The 13,907-nt window shown below is 40.4% G+C and overlaps 1 protein-coding gene across 1 annotated transcript in view; it reads right to left on the bottom strand.

Annotated features, from left to right (window-relative positions):
- The window catches only part of LOC310760754 (uncharacterized protein), a 33,543-nt gene extending 25,488 nt beyond the window's left edge, over positions 1-8,055 (bottom strand). The window contains exons 1-2 of the mRNA XM_083609892.1: positions 7,958-8,055; positions 7,729-7,773 (exon numbers count right to left, since the gene is read on the bottom strand). The gene's annotated coding sequence lies outside the window, so the exon portion shown is untranslated. The remainder of the gene's footprint in view (positions 1-7,728; positions 7,774-7,957) is intronic.
- Positions 8,056-13,907: the final 5,852 nt, after the last annotated feature.

Below are 13,907 nucleotides of genomic sequence, written 5' to 3' on the forward strand. Positions count from 1 at the left end.
ATTTGGCAGAATTTCTCACAAAGGAATTGTCACAATTTTGGCAGAAGGATCTGGGGGAGGAAGAATTTAAGATAGTGAGTGCATTCAGACTCGGCAGAAGACAAGGAAAGAACAAAGCAAGAGATTGTCTGATTACCTTAAAAGCAAAGGAAGAAAGGGATAAAATACTGAACCTACATTATCAAAGAACCTTGGAAATCGAGGATACCTTTGTGGAAATTTTAAAGACATACCTAAATACATTCTGGAGGTAAGGGCCTACTACAGAGACCTGGTTGCCTTGCTGAGAAAAAATAAAATAATTTTCAGGTGGGAATTCCCCCAAGGCCTATCTTTTAAATATAGAGGAAAGAAAATAAGAAAAAGGACAGTAAACGATAAGGACAAGTTTTTGAAAGATCACGAAGAGGACCTACAGAAGGAAGTGGAATCTGGTGAGGACTTATTGGTGTCAGGAAAAGGACTCTTGGAGATAGCAAATTTGATATCTGGACGCTCCGGCTTAGGGAGAGACAAGCCACCGACAGAAGAAGAACAACAACTTGGTGCAGTAGGAGGGAAAACTAACTAACCAATCATGTCTCTGCAACTTCTAAGTTGGAATTGTAATGGACTGAACTCTCCTAGAAAGAGAAAGGAGATTTTTCATATATTAAAGAAAGAACATTTGGACTTGATTTGTTTACAAGAAACACATGTTACGAGGCTACACAGGAAAATACTTGTTAATAAAAGATTAGGGCAAGAATTTATCTCGTCTGATAAAGTTAAAAAGAGAGGAGTGGTGATCTACGCAAAGGAGAAACTTTCACCGAAATTTATTCTCAAAGATGAACAAGGAAGATATTTGGCTATTGAAATTCAGTTTCAAGGAGAGAAATTTTTGATAGTAGGTGTGTATGCACCAAATGAGGGGAAGTCGGAATTTTTCAAGAAGTTGCATGAGACTTTAATGGACTTTATGGACTATAATATAATTTTGATGGGGGACATGAATGGAGTTGTATCCACTAATATGGACAAGGCGCAAAAACAGGTAGTCACCAAAGATGGTAGACTACCAAAAACTTTCTTTGAAATGACTGATAATATGGGCTTGATCGATATTTGGAGAACTAAGAACCCTTTGGAGAGAGAGGGAACATTTTTCTCTGAAGCCAAGATGACATGGACCAGAATTGACCAAATTTGGACTACTAGAGGAATGGCACCAAAGATAAAAAAGTGGAGATCTGCCCGAAAACTTGCTCTGACCATAATGCTGTAAAGATGGAGATGAAGCCAACAACAACCGGAACCTTCAGATGGAGGATGAATGACACCTTACTTAGAGATGAAGAAGTATACAAGGCCCAAAAGACTCTAAAAGACTACTTTGAATTAAATTTGCCAACAAATGTGGAAAAAAGAGTAATCTGGGATGCTAGTAAAGCCGTGATGAGAGGGTTTTTGATACAACAGAATGCATTAAAAAAGAGAAGGCAAAATGAGAAAAAAGATAAAATTTTGGAGAAAATTAAAGAAGGTGAGAAAAAATTGAGAGCCAAGCCAAAGTCACAAGAGATTTTGAGAGAAATAAAGGTCTATCAAATACAATATATGGAATTGATGAATCAGGAAATAGAATGGAAAATTAAACAAATGAGACAGAAGACATTTGAATCGGCGGACAAATGTGGGAAGTTACTGGCTTGGCAACTGAAAAAAAGACAAAAATTAAATACAATTACAAACCTGGAAGTAGAAGGGAAAGACATAAATAATCCAAATGAGATCAGAAACTGTTTTCAGAAGTGTTTCAAGCAACTATACACACAAGGGCCACAGAACGAAAGGGACATTGATGGATTTTTGAAAACAAATGGATTACAAAAAATTTCACAGGAAAGTAAAATATTGTTGAACTGTAAAATAACAGATCAGGAGATAGAAGGCGCCATTTCAAATATGCAATTGGGCAAATCTCCGGGACCGGATGGGTTGACTTCCAGATACTATAGATCTCTGAAGAACTGGTTAATCCAACCTCTGAAGGAAGTCTGCAATGAGATTTTAGAAGGGAAAAGGGCACCAGAATCGTGGAAAGAGGCCTACATTACACTTATACCGAAAACAGAGAGTGAAAAGACCCAACTTAAAAACTACCGTCCCATATCCTTATTAAATGTGGATTACAAAATCTTTGCTGATATTTTGGCCAAGAGACTGAAAAGAGTATTGATTGAAGAGATACATAAGGACCAAGCGGGCTTTCTGCCGGGAAGACACATATCCGATAACTTGAGGAATGTAATTGATATTTTGGAAAAGTTAGATGTGAACATAAATACTAAAGCTGTTTTGATATTTGTGGATGCGGAGAAAGCCTTTGACAATATTTCTTGCAGTTTTATGAAAAAGAACTTACAGGGTATGGGGGTAGGCCAAGGTTTTGAAAATGGTATAAGTGCAATATATTCTGAACAAAAGGCTAAATTAATAGTTAATAATGTGATGACAGAGGAATTTAAGATAGAGAAAGGGACACGACAAGGCTGCCCAATTTCCCCTTTACTTTTTATATCGGTTCTGGAGGTTTTGCTGAATATGATTAGAAGGGACCGGTTGGTTAAAGGCATTCAGGTCAGAGCCAAACAGTATAAATTGAGAGCATTTGCAGATGACCTAGTTTTGACGTTACAGGAGCCAGAATCTAGTACCAAATGAGTTTTAGAATTAATTCAAGAATTTGGTCAGGTGGCAGGATTTAAACTGAACAAGTCCAAAACTAAGGTTTTAGAGAAAAATTTGACATTGTTTGAAAAAGAGAAATTTCAGAATGAAACAGGTTTGCCTGTGGTGAAGAAAGTGAAATATCTGGGGATCAATATGACATCTAAAAATGGGAACTTATTTAAAAACAACTATGAGAAATGCTGGTCAGAAGTGAAAAAAGATCTCGAAATATGGTCAAATTTGAAGCTTTCCTTCATGGGTCGAATAGCAGCTATAAAGATGAATGTATTGCCTAAAATGTTATTTTTGTTTCAAACATTACAAATTGTGGACAAGATGGATTGTTTTAAGAAGTGGCAGAAAGACATTTCTAAATTTGTCTGGCAGGGCAAGAAGCCCAGGATAAAATATAAGATTTTAACTGATGCAAAAGAAAGGGGTGGCTTTGCCCTGCCAGACTTCAGACTGTACTATGAATCAGCAGCATTCTGCTGGTTGAAAGACTGGCTGCTTCTTGAAAACACAGACATTTTGGATTTAGAAGGTTTTAACAACGTTTTTGGATGGCATGCATATTTGTGGTATGATAAGGTTAAAGCTCATAAAGCATTTAAAAATCACATTGTTAGGAGATCTTTGTTTAATGTTTGGATCAGATACAAGGATTTACTGGAAAATAAGACCCCAAGGTGGTTGTCACCAATGGAAGCGAAAGCCCAGAAAAAGCTCAATATGGAGGCCAAATGGCCGAAATATTGGGAAATTTTGGAACAAGAAGGAGATAGACTGAAATTGCAGAGCTTTGAGAAACTAAAAAATAAAGTGCGAGACTGGCTCCATTATTTTCAGATAATGGAGGCTTACAATTTGGACAAGAAAATTGGCTTCCAGGTGGAAAAATCTAAATTAGAAACAGAAGTGCTAGAACCTAAAACTAAGATTATGTCAAAAATGTATAACTTGCTGCTGAAATGGAATACACAGGATGAAACGGTTAAGTCAGCTATGATTAAATGGGCACAAGATGTTGGACACAACATTATGTTCGCTGACTGGGAACAGTTATGGACCACAGGTATTAAATTTACGGCATGTAATGCCTTAAGAGAGAATATTATGAAAATGATATACAGGTGGTACATGACCCCAGTCAAGCTTGCAAAAATATATCATTTGCCCGATAATAAATGTTGGAAATGTAAGGAGGTTGAAGGTACATTCTTTCACCTTTGGTGGACGTGCCCAAAGATTAAGGCTTTCTGGGAAATGATTTATAATGAAATGAAAAAGGTATTTAAGTATACCTTCTTGAAAAAACCAGAGGCTTTTCTCTTGGGCATAGTCGGCCATTTGGTGCCAAAGAAGGACAGAACTTTTTTTATGTATGCTACAACGGCAGCAAGAATACTTATAGCAAAGCACTGGAAGACTCAAGATCTACCCACTCTGGAAGAATGGCAGATGAAGTTGATTAACTGTATGGGACTGGCAGAAATGACCGGCAGAATCCGTGACCAGGGAGAAGAGTTGGCAGAAGAAGATTGGAAGAAATTTAAGGACTATTTACAGAAATACTATAAAATTAATGAACTCTGAAAAGATGCTGGATTGAACTTTTGTGGTCTTTAGCTGTTATGATAAAGATAACAGGGATTAAAATTGTTTAAGTCATAAAATTTAAAAAGTTGAGTGGAAAATAAGGTGTTAATTAAAAGGAATGTTAAGAGATTAGGATTTGCTGGATTAACAATTTGAACTAGAAAACAAGAAGGGAAGGTATGAGGAAGTCAAAGAAACATGTTACTGAAAAATTGTTATTGAAATTGATTTGTTTTCAATATTTTTCTTTTCTTTTTCTTTTTGTGTTTGCATAAAATTGGAAAACTTAATAAATATTTATTAAAAAAATAAATAAATCTGCTATGATTAAATGGGCACAAGATATTGGTTATAACATTATGTTTGCTGACTGGGAACAGTTGTGGACCACAGGTATGAAATTTAGGGCATGTAATGCCTTAAGAGAGAATATTATGAAAATGATGTACAGGTGGTACATGACACCAGTCAAGCTTGCAAAAATTTATCATTTGCCCGATAATAAATGTTGGAAATGTAAAGAAAATGAAGGTACATTCTTTCACCTTTGGTGGACGTGCCCAAAGATTAAGGCTTTCTGGGAGATGATCTATAATGAAATGAAAAAGGTATTTAAATATACCTTCCTGAAGAAACCAGAGGCCTTTCTCCTGGGCATAGTCGGCCAATTGGTGCCAAAGAAGGATAGAACTTTCTTTATGTATGCAACAACAGCAGCAAGAATACTTATTGCAAAGTATTGGAAGACACAAGAGTTACCCACCCTGGAAGAGTAGCAGATGAAGGTGACGGATTATATGGAATTGGCGGAAATGACTGGCAGAATCCGAGACCTGGGAGAAGAGTTGGTGGAAGAAGACTGGAAGAAATTTAAAGACTATCTTCAGAAATACTGTAAAATTAATGAATGTTAAAATGATGTTGGATTGAAAATAAGTGGCATTAGCAACAAAGTTAATAAGAATATGCAAAAATGAATTGATAATGGATGAAAATATAGAGTTATAATATGTTAAGATACAGAGTTAAGATAAATGAAAGAGGGTAAGGATTTGCTGATTTGATTATTTAAATGGGAATACAAAAAGGGGAGGTGTGAGGAGGCCAAGGAAATAAGTTAATGAGTTCAAAGTTACAAAAAACAGATTTGTTTTTAATTCTTTTTTAGCTATTTGTCTTTTGTCTTTTGTATTTTTATTCCTTTTTTTTCTTTTTCATGTATTTTTCTATGTTCTTTTTTTGTATCTTTTTCTTTTTATATGATCTTATTTCATTTTGTAAACTTATGTTTTTGTAAAATTTCAATAAATATCTTAAAAAAAAAAAAGAACTCCACCCTCCGAAGCTCGCAAATCGGCATATTTCGGTCCTGCTATATGCCGACGATGCAGTAATTTTATCTAGAACCCCCACTGGACTCAAAAGAGCACTAAGAAAGCTCGCAGCATACTGTGAAACTGAATGTCTCAAAATCAACTATCAAAAGACCAAGATACTCGCTTTGGGGGCAAAACCAAAGCTTAAAAGCTGGGAACTCCAAGGCCATAAATTAGAAGAAGTCACAAACTATAAGTATCTAGGAATGGTGGTACAGGCCTCAGGAGCCAACAAACTACACATAAACTCCATCGGGAGTTCAGCGGAAAAACCAGCAAATTGTATCCTTAAATTTTTCAGAGCACAAGGGGGCTTCTTCGTTCCCGCAGCTCGAAAACTATACAAGGCCAAAACTTTGGCACAACTCCTTTATGGTTCCTTTTTGCCCCCGCCTTCCTCGGCTTCCTCCCCCCTTGAGAGAGTTCAATCTGGACTTCTTAGAGCTCTCCTCCAAGTGCCCAGATGTGTCTCAAACACATGGGTCAGATTGGAAACGGGGATGATGAGAGTGGAGGCTAGCATCTGCCTAACATCAATCTACAAATGGCTGACATTGAATCTGCTCCCCCGAGGGATAGCCCCACTGACCCTCTGTGACCAATTCCAGTCAGGCTGGCAGACTGCAGTTCTGAACACCCTCCGGAAACTGGGTTTTGCCCCTCACGCCCTTCTAAGTCTGGGCTTGGGCCAGGCCAAAGCCACGGTCAGGCAAAGAATATTAGACACCGAGAGACAACAGGACTGCACAAGGTGCCCCGACCATAAAATTGGAGAAATCGAGAAATATATAGCCGCACCGGCAGAATATCTCTTCTTTCTCGCATCTAGAAATGCAAGAAGGGCCTTTACACTCGCCAGAAGCTCAGCTCTTCCCTCGCTGGTCCTGGATGGAGCCTTTAGAAAAGTCCTGTATGCTCAGAGACTTTTCACCTGCCCATTGGGAGAGATAGGAAGCAAAAACACTTGTTCTTTAGACGTCCCTTTTACGAAGAGACACGTAGTAAGACCATTGATCCCCTGCTGGTGAGGCTCGCTGACCTCCCGCAAAAGCAAAAATTTGACCTTTTCCTGTTAGGCAAAGACCAAAAGAAGACCTGGATGGTCGCCAGATTCTGTGTACGGATCTGTAGGCGCAGACCATCTCCCAACTCAAAATAGTCCGTCATGAAAATCCCCAAACTTGGTTTCATGGGTGACTCTGAGTCAACTCCCTGGGATAGTTTGTTGGTGTACATTGTTTTTAAATTTATTGTTGTACATATTTTTTTTAAAAGATATTTATTAAGGTTTTACAAAAAACAGAGATTTACAGAATAAGAAACAAACAAAGATAAAAAATCACAAAAAATACAAAAATACATAAAAAAACAGAAAAAAAGAAAAATACAAAATACAAAAAGCAAATAGACAAGAAAAAATTAAAAACACATAAATTGTACATAAATTGCCTGTTTTAGTTCTGTGACTGTACCCCCAAGTGTGTTTTATAAGCTGGTCTCTGACCGTAATAAATGATCTAATCTGACATGGCTCTCCTGTCTCCTCTCTGTCTCCTCCTCTCCAACTAAAGATACCCAGCTCCTCATAAAGCTTGGCTTGATCTGCTTGGCTGGCCTCCTCTGCCAATAAGGAGAAAGAAAGAAGGGAAACAAAGGAAGAGGTTTTGGAGCAACCATTCATACACGTTTCCTCTGTTGTGCAATGACGCTGACCCGTGTCACACACAGCAGAAGTCCTACTTATACCCTTATTTAGAGAAGCTAGATTTCTATCTGCTAGATTTCCCAGGGGGCTCTGAATAATTTTCTTTCTGGAAGGGGGGGCAGTAACCTCCTCCCCCACAAAAGATCTAAAGGAAGGAGACAGTTCCTGCGACCTCGCCCCTCCCTGGCAGGACCTCCTGCTCCCTGGGGCTCCCCCTCCCCACATGAGCCACCCTCCCCTGCTGCAGCCCTGGGACCCCCACCTTCTCCCCACTGCACCCTCAGGGGGGGGGGGAGAGAGAGAGAGAGAGAGAGAGAGAGAGAGGAGACTCACCAGATCCCAGGAGAGGATTGCCCTTCCCAAAGGAGTAAGCAGCGTCTTTATACAAATGCAGAATACACAGTACTGTAGTTGCGGACCTCGTGCGACCTCGCCCCTCCCTGGCAGGACCCCCTGCTCCCTGGGGCTCCCCCCTCCCCAAATGAGCCACCCTCCCCTGCTGCATCCCTGGGACCCCCACCTTCTCCCCACTGCACCCTTGGGGGGGGGAGAGGAGACTCACCAGATCCCCGTGGAAGAGAACAATGCAGCATTTGCAATAGCAGAAAGCAACCCCCCCCCCCCGCTTGCAGGAAGGGGAGGGAGGGGCTTTTCCTCTGGAGGACCTGGCCCCCCTTTACTTCCTGTCCCCTCTAGGAATGCAGCTCGGTTCCCTTTAACCCTAGCAAAGCCGAGTCCACCCTGCTCAGTCCTCTCTGCCTTTTCTCTCCTGCATTGCACAATCCCAGAGATGCTTATTTTATTTTTGCTCTTGGTTGGTCTGTGATCTGCTCCCTCCCTTGGCCAGAAACTGGAGGAAGAGGTTGCAGGGAAAAGGGGTTTGCAGGAAGCAAGGAAGCTCATCCTAGAATGGGAGGGAGCCCTAAGGGTCATCTATTCCAGCCCCCCTGCAAGGCAGGAATCTCAGCCAAAGCATCCAACCTCTGCTTAAAAACCTCCAAGGAAGGAGAGTCCGCCATCTCCCAAGGGATTCTGCTGCTCTTCCCGTCAGAATGTTCTTCCTGCTGTTTAGGCAGCAGAAACTGCTTTCTGGTCCTCTGGGTCCCTTATTCTGGGTGCTCCCCTCTAGGGCAGGAGAAAACAAGCTGGCTCCCTCTTCCATGGGTTCCCCCTCCCAAAGCAGGGACACACTCTTAGCACCCGAAAGCTGTACCACCTCATTGCTGCTGCCGGGGGTGAGAGGGTTTATATAGTGGCGGGTGATGCCCTTTTGGAATATTTGGCCAATTAAGTGAGGCGGGGAATCCCTCAAGGGACGGAGCAGCAGCTGATTTGCTACCTGTGCTATGATAGATCCTTTTCACATGTACTGCTCTCAAGCCAGGTGTCACCCATCTTGTATTTGTGCCTCTCATTTTTTTTTGCCCAAGTGCAATACTTTACATTTCTCCCTGTTAAAATTCATCTTGTTTGTTTGGGCCCAGTTCTCTAATCTGTCAAGGTCATTTTGAAGTGTGATCCTGTCCTCTGGGGTGTTAGCCACCCCTCCCAGTTTGGTGTCATCTGCAAATTTGATCAGGATGCCCTTGAGTCCATCATCCAAGTCGTTGATAAAGATGTTGAATAAGACCGGGCCCAAGACAGAACCCTGTGGCACCCCACTAGTCACTCTTCTCCAGGATGAAGAGGAACCATTGATGAGCACCCTTTGGGTTCGGTCAGTCAGCCAGTTACAAATCCACTGAGTGGTAGCATAGTCAAGACCGCATTTTACCAGCTTCTTTACAAGAATATCATGGGGCACCTTGTCAAATGCCTTGCTGAAATCAAGGACAACTCTCTTCATATACTATGGCTGTGGGTGACAGGAGAAAGAGTGGACTATGTCAGAATTTTCGGAGGGCCAGCAGAGGAGCCTCCCTTGCATGAATCACCACAGCCCCCTAGTGGCCTTAAAAGCAGGTGAGCAGTGAGTCTCCCTCAAGTTTTAAAAGGAGTGCTGCATTACTAGGCTGTCTCACAGGATGCTTTTTATTATGTTTTTATCATTGTTGTTCTGCATTCTGCTTTTAATGTTGTACACCGCTCTGGGATATTCTGATAAAGGGGGGTATATAAATTGAATAAATACTACTACTGCTACTACTATTTCCCCAGCAGTATAAGTTCCTTGTTTGATGATGTTTTTATGTTATAAAGGGCTCTGAGTTCCGCCTTCTGGAGTGCCAAGTCTTTTTGAGAGAACTGCTGTGGAGCTGAGATGAAGGCGGAGAGACCATTTCCTCTCCACCCAGCAGAGTTGTGCAACTCCAGGAAGACACAAACTGAAAGACAGTGCGCTATTTAATTAAAAAAAAAAATAACTCCTGCTTATGTTATATTACATTATGATTGTTACGGCTAAAATCTGGGTGCGGGGCTACTCTGCCACCCAGCTCATCGGACTAAGTCCGTGGGTCCCTGCGGAAGAAAAATGAGCTCAGCCGGACAGGAGCAAATTGCAGAAGATCCAAGTTTATTGCGCAACAGGTTCAAGGCAAGATTGAACAGCGAGAAAGGGGTGACATGGACTTTTGAAACTCCCCCCATGTCCCAGAATACAGTGCAAAACACATCCCAGTTACATCATGAATACATTAAGGAAAGGTTGGGTTACACAGATTACATCATGAATACATTAAGGAGAGGTTGGGTTACACCGGATTAACATATGGAGGAGGGAGGGGGGAATATGCAGAGCTGGAGATATGCGCAGATAAGCACATCCTGAGTGCCGGTGATGAGAAGACAATGGTCCATATATGCATAGTCTGCCACCTGGCATTGCCCGGAGGAAAGGCTTGGCAGAGTGATTTGACAGGATTAGGGTCTTGACACCTTGCTTGAGGGATTATGGAGGACAGGGGAGGTATGATGGAGTCCTAGAGAAATTGAGCAAATTGGCACGTTGATTTTCTATGAATTTTATAAATTTTAGTCCCTTTTGACATTGACAATTGGACTCGGAAATAAATGGGTATATTGTAGCGAAGAAGAAGGTGAAGAAGACATGCCCCCCCCCTTTCCGTAACAGTCCCCCATTCGGAGATAGATTTGCATTAAAGTTCTGTAAGAACTTGCAAATCTTTTCTCCGCACCCTAAATCTCGGTGAAGGTAGGGGTGCCCTGTGAGTGGGAATAGGCTTTAATGGAAAAGGAGGTGGGTTGAGCAGGGCAGCAAAGGAGGGAGCAACACGGACCAATACAATAATGTACGTGTATGTTATATAGATATGCACTAATAACTTGGTATCCACCGTACTAGATGTGTGGGTTTGTGCAAACCTGAAGGGGACTTGCAAGCCATGCCTCTTAAGGTCATTTGCAAGTATAGTAGTGCAGATAGCTGGATATAGGATATCACATAAGAGAACACCTGTTGTATTTTGTTCAATAGTGGTCTATGCTTTACATTTAGCAGGAAGGTCCGCTACTGACTGAAAAAAATGCAGTTTGGTTTTTTTTAGCTCCACCGTTTTTGTGTTCTCAGGTGCGAAGGTAGCTCTTCTGTGGTCTCACACCGGCATGGTGTCACAGTAGTGGCAATCCCTGGTGAATCCACTTAGGGCTTTCATATTAACCATGTTGCCTGGCACTCACCCCAGCTGGCACAGGTTTGGGCACGTCATGAGGGAAATGTCCTTGCCTTGGCCATTCTATGGGATTTTATTATTATAGGCTCTGGTCTTGCAGTCATGGGAAGTTGCTCACTTGCACTTTAAGGACCAAAAAGCTAATTGCAGCCTGGATACACTTGCCCAATTCAAAATGAGTCCAATTTGAATTTTTCTTGCCCCATGGTTCCCAACTTCTCAAACTAATCTGTTAAAATAAAACCATTCTTAGAGGGCATTTGTTCAAATAAGTCAATTTAACTCTATAAGGGATTATTCCTGCTAAACCAAAGCATATGCACTTTCATGTATCTTATCAGCTTCTCTTTGGTTAAGCGAGTTTTTAGCACATTTTAAAATGGGTAGGGAAGTTGGCAGAGTGCCAGGTGAAACAACTAAATGTGGTTATAAATTTATCTAGTTCTAAACATTGGACTACATAATAGCCTGGTCTGTTAAAAGCATAAAATGTATGAGAATCCTCCACTGGGTTGTAAGGAATAAGACATTAAACATAAAAACAATTACACACAAAAATAGCCACAAAATAGCCTCCCCCATTTGTGGAAATAACACACTGTCAGACACATTTCAACATTCCTACATAATAACACATAATACAAAACAAACTAATTAAGTATCAGTTGCATATCTTGAGACAATTGTGATATTTTATGTATGTATCTTTTGAATCCTGGAGCACAGTCTTGAGGTTCAAAAGTGAGAAGATGTCCTTACAATTCTACTCCACCCCCCTTTGAAAGGAATTGCTGTGGCCACTTTGAAAACTTTGGTGTCTGTTGTTGTTGCTGCAGGTCTTGTGGTGGCGAAGCTTTTCATTGGATCTGTAGTAACACATTTGTAGAAGTGATATCCTGTAGGGGGCAGGGTTTTGGGAACTTAAAAAGAGAACTGTAAAAAATACAAGGTTAAAATAATAATAAAACACACACACACACAATGACCTATGAGGAACCAAAAATAAATAAATGCTAAGACACACAATTTCAAGAAACCTGCAGTAACAATGAAAATAAAAGAGTGTTTCTTGATGTGACAATATCGGCTAGGATGTTAATAGCAAAATACTGGGAAATGACTTAATACCAAGAAAAAATGAATGACAATTTAAAGTTCTGCAAGTACCTTGAACTAGCCAAAATGACAGAATCAATAAGAAATGCTCAGGCAAAAGGTAAACAAATACCATTCCACAAATAATGTTTGCTTGTGCTTCGATTAATTTCATAGACATCATGGAAAAATGGATTAAATAAATGAAAACAGATTATTTGTAACTTAAAAGTGTCAAAGCCACAAAGAGATGAAAGTCACTAATATAGCAGGGATTCAGACTTGTTTCACAGAACAGAAAGAAAGTTGCTGTGGGAGAAAAGAAGGGACAAACACTTTGTTATCGGGGTTCACATGTCCTGTTAAAAGGGAAAATTATTTCATGTGAGAAGCCTGTCAGGAAATGCTGTTCCTAAAATGCACACAAAGTCTGTGATTTAAATCCCATTGAGGGGGGAATGCTTTGATATTTACCTGTGAAAAGAATTTGGCATGTTAAGATTTGAAATTTGGCAACCTCTTGACTTTGATGGTCCAGTACTTAAGGGTACATTAAGGGTGATTTCCCTCAATGGTTCCAAGTTTTACATAAGGAAATTTGGATAAGTTTCTCCCTGCAGCCCAAGCTCTCCAAACCTCCTCTCCCCCCCTACAGTTCCCCCTCCTTCCTCTCTCTCTCTCTCTCTCTCTTTTTTTTTTTCCTTTTTTTTTAGCTGATCTAGCCTCTGTGCATGTGCAGAGTTCATGTCTCAGCAAACCTTTTATACTATTGAAAATGTTGAATCTTTTGGCTAAATTACCATTTGAATAAAGGAAATGAAGGATAAGGAGTAGATTTTTAAAATAGGGTTAGATTTAAAACAAAACAAGAAACTCCGCAATTCAAGCATTTACCAAAGCTAGAAATTTTCTAAGGGATCATGTTTCCTGTAGCCCAAGCAAGGGAGTGCTTCCTTTATTTACAGGAAAGGGCTATCATTTTGTGTGATTTCCCTCTGGTCATTCGCGGAACAATGCCACGCCCTTATATATGGGAAAAATGGCCAGAGAGTCAGAATTCATAGGATTTTTTAACATTCAGCCTTACCATTTGCAGACAAAAAATTTTCCTGCCCTTTATTTACAGGATTGGTCAAGGCCCATATGTATTTGTATGTGCTTAAACCTTGAATTGACTTTGAAGTCTGATTTTTAAATAGTAGACAAAATGATAAACACTGTAGTCACTCAAATGCTTGATGTTACTTCAAAACATCACAGCTTCACCTCTCACCTTTTAAAACTAAAGAGCAAAGCTAGGCTGAATTTCAACTCCATCACCACACCAGAATTTAAGAACTACCCTCCAATGCTTGCGGACACATGTCCTTCCACACAGCCACAAATTGGGAGAGTTGAAAGGGACCCTGGGGTCATCTAGTCCAACCCTCCAAAATATAGGGTTCACAGCAAGATTTCACAGCAAGATTTGTACTACCAAAGAGACACACACATACTTATGTACACAGGCACTACTGGGGAAGAGAGCACAATCAATGCTCCTATCATGTACTAAGGAAGATGAAAATAAAAGTACCCAGCTTTATGCAGAACCCTTTTAGCAGATCTTGAAGCTAGTTTGAGTGAGAGTTTACTTCCTTAGACTAAAGAATGCAAGTTCCTAGTGAAATGATATTTAAATGAAGATTGAAGTGAACAGTTTTTCTAAGATAGGGAGAGGATCTTTTATTAAGCATAATTAAAACAGCCATAGATTTGATTTAAAGGGAATACAAAAGTGAACAA

Source organism: Podarcis filfolensis, assembly GCF_964270895.1.
Source record: "Podarcis filfolensis genome assembly, chromosome: 4".
In the NCBI taxonomy this organism is placed as follows: Eukaryota; Metazoa; Chordata; class Lepidosauria; order Squamata; family Lacertidae; genus Podarcis; species Podarcis filfolensis.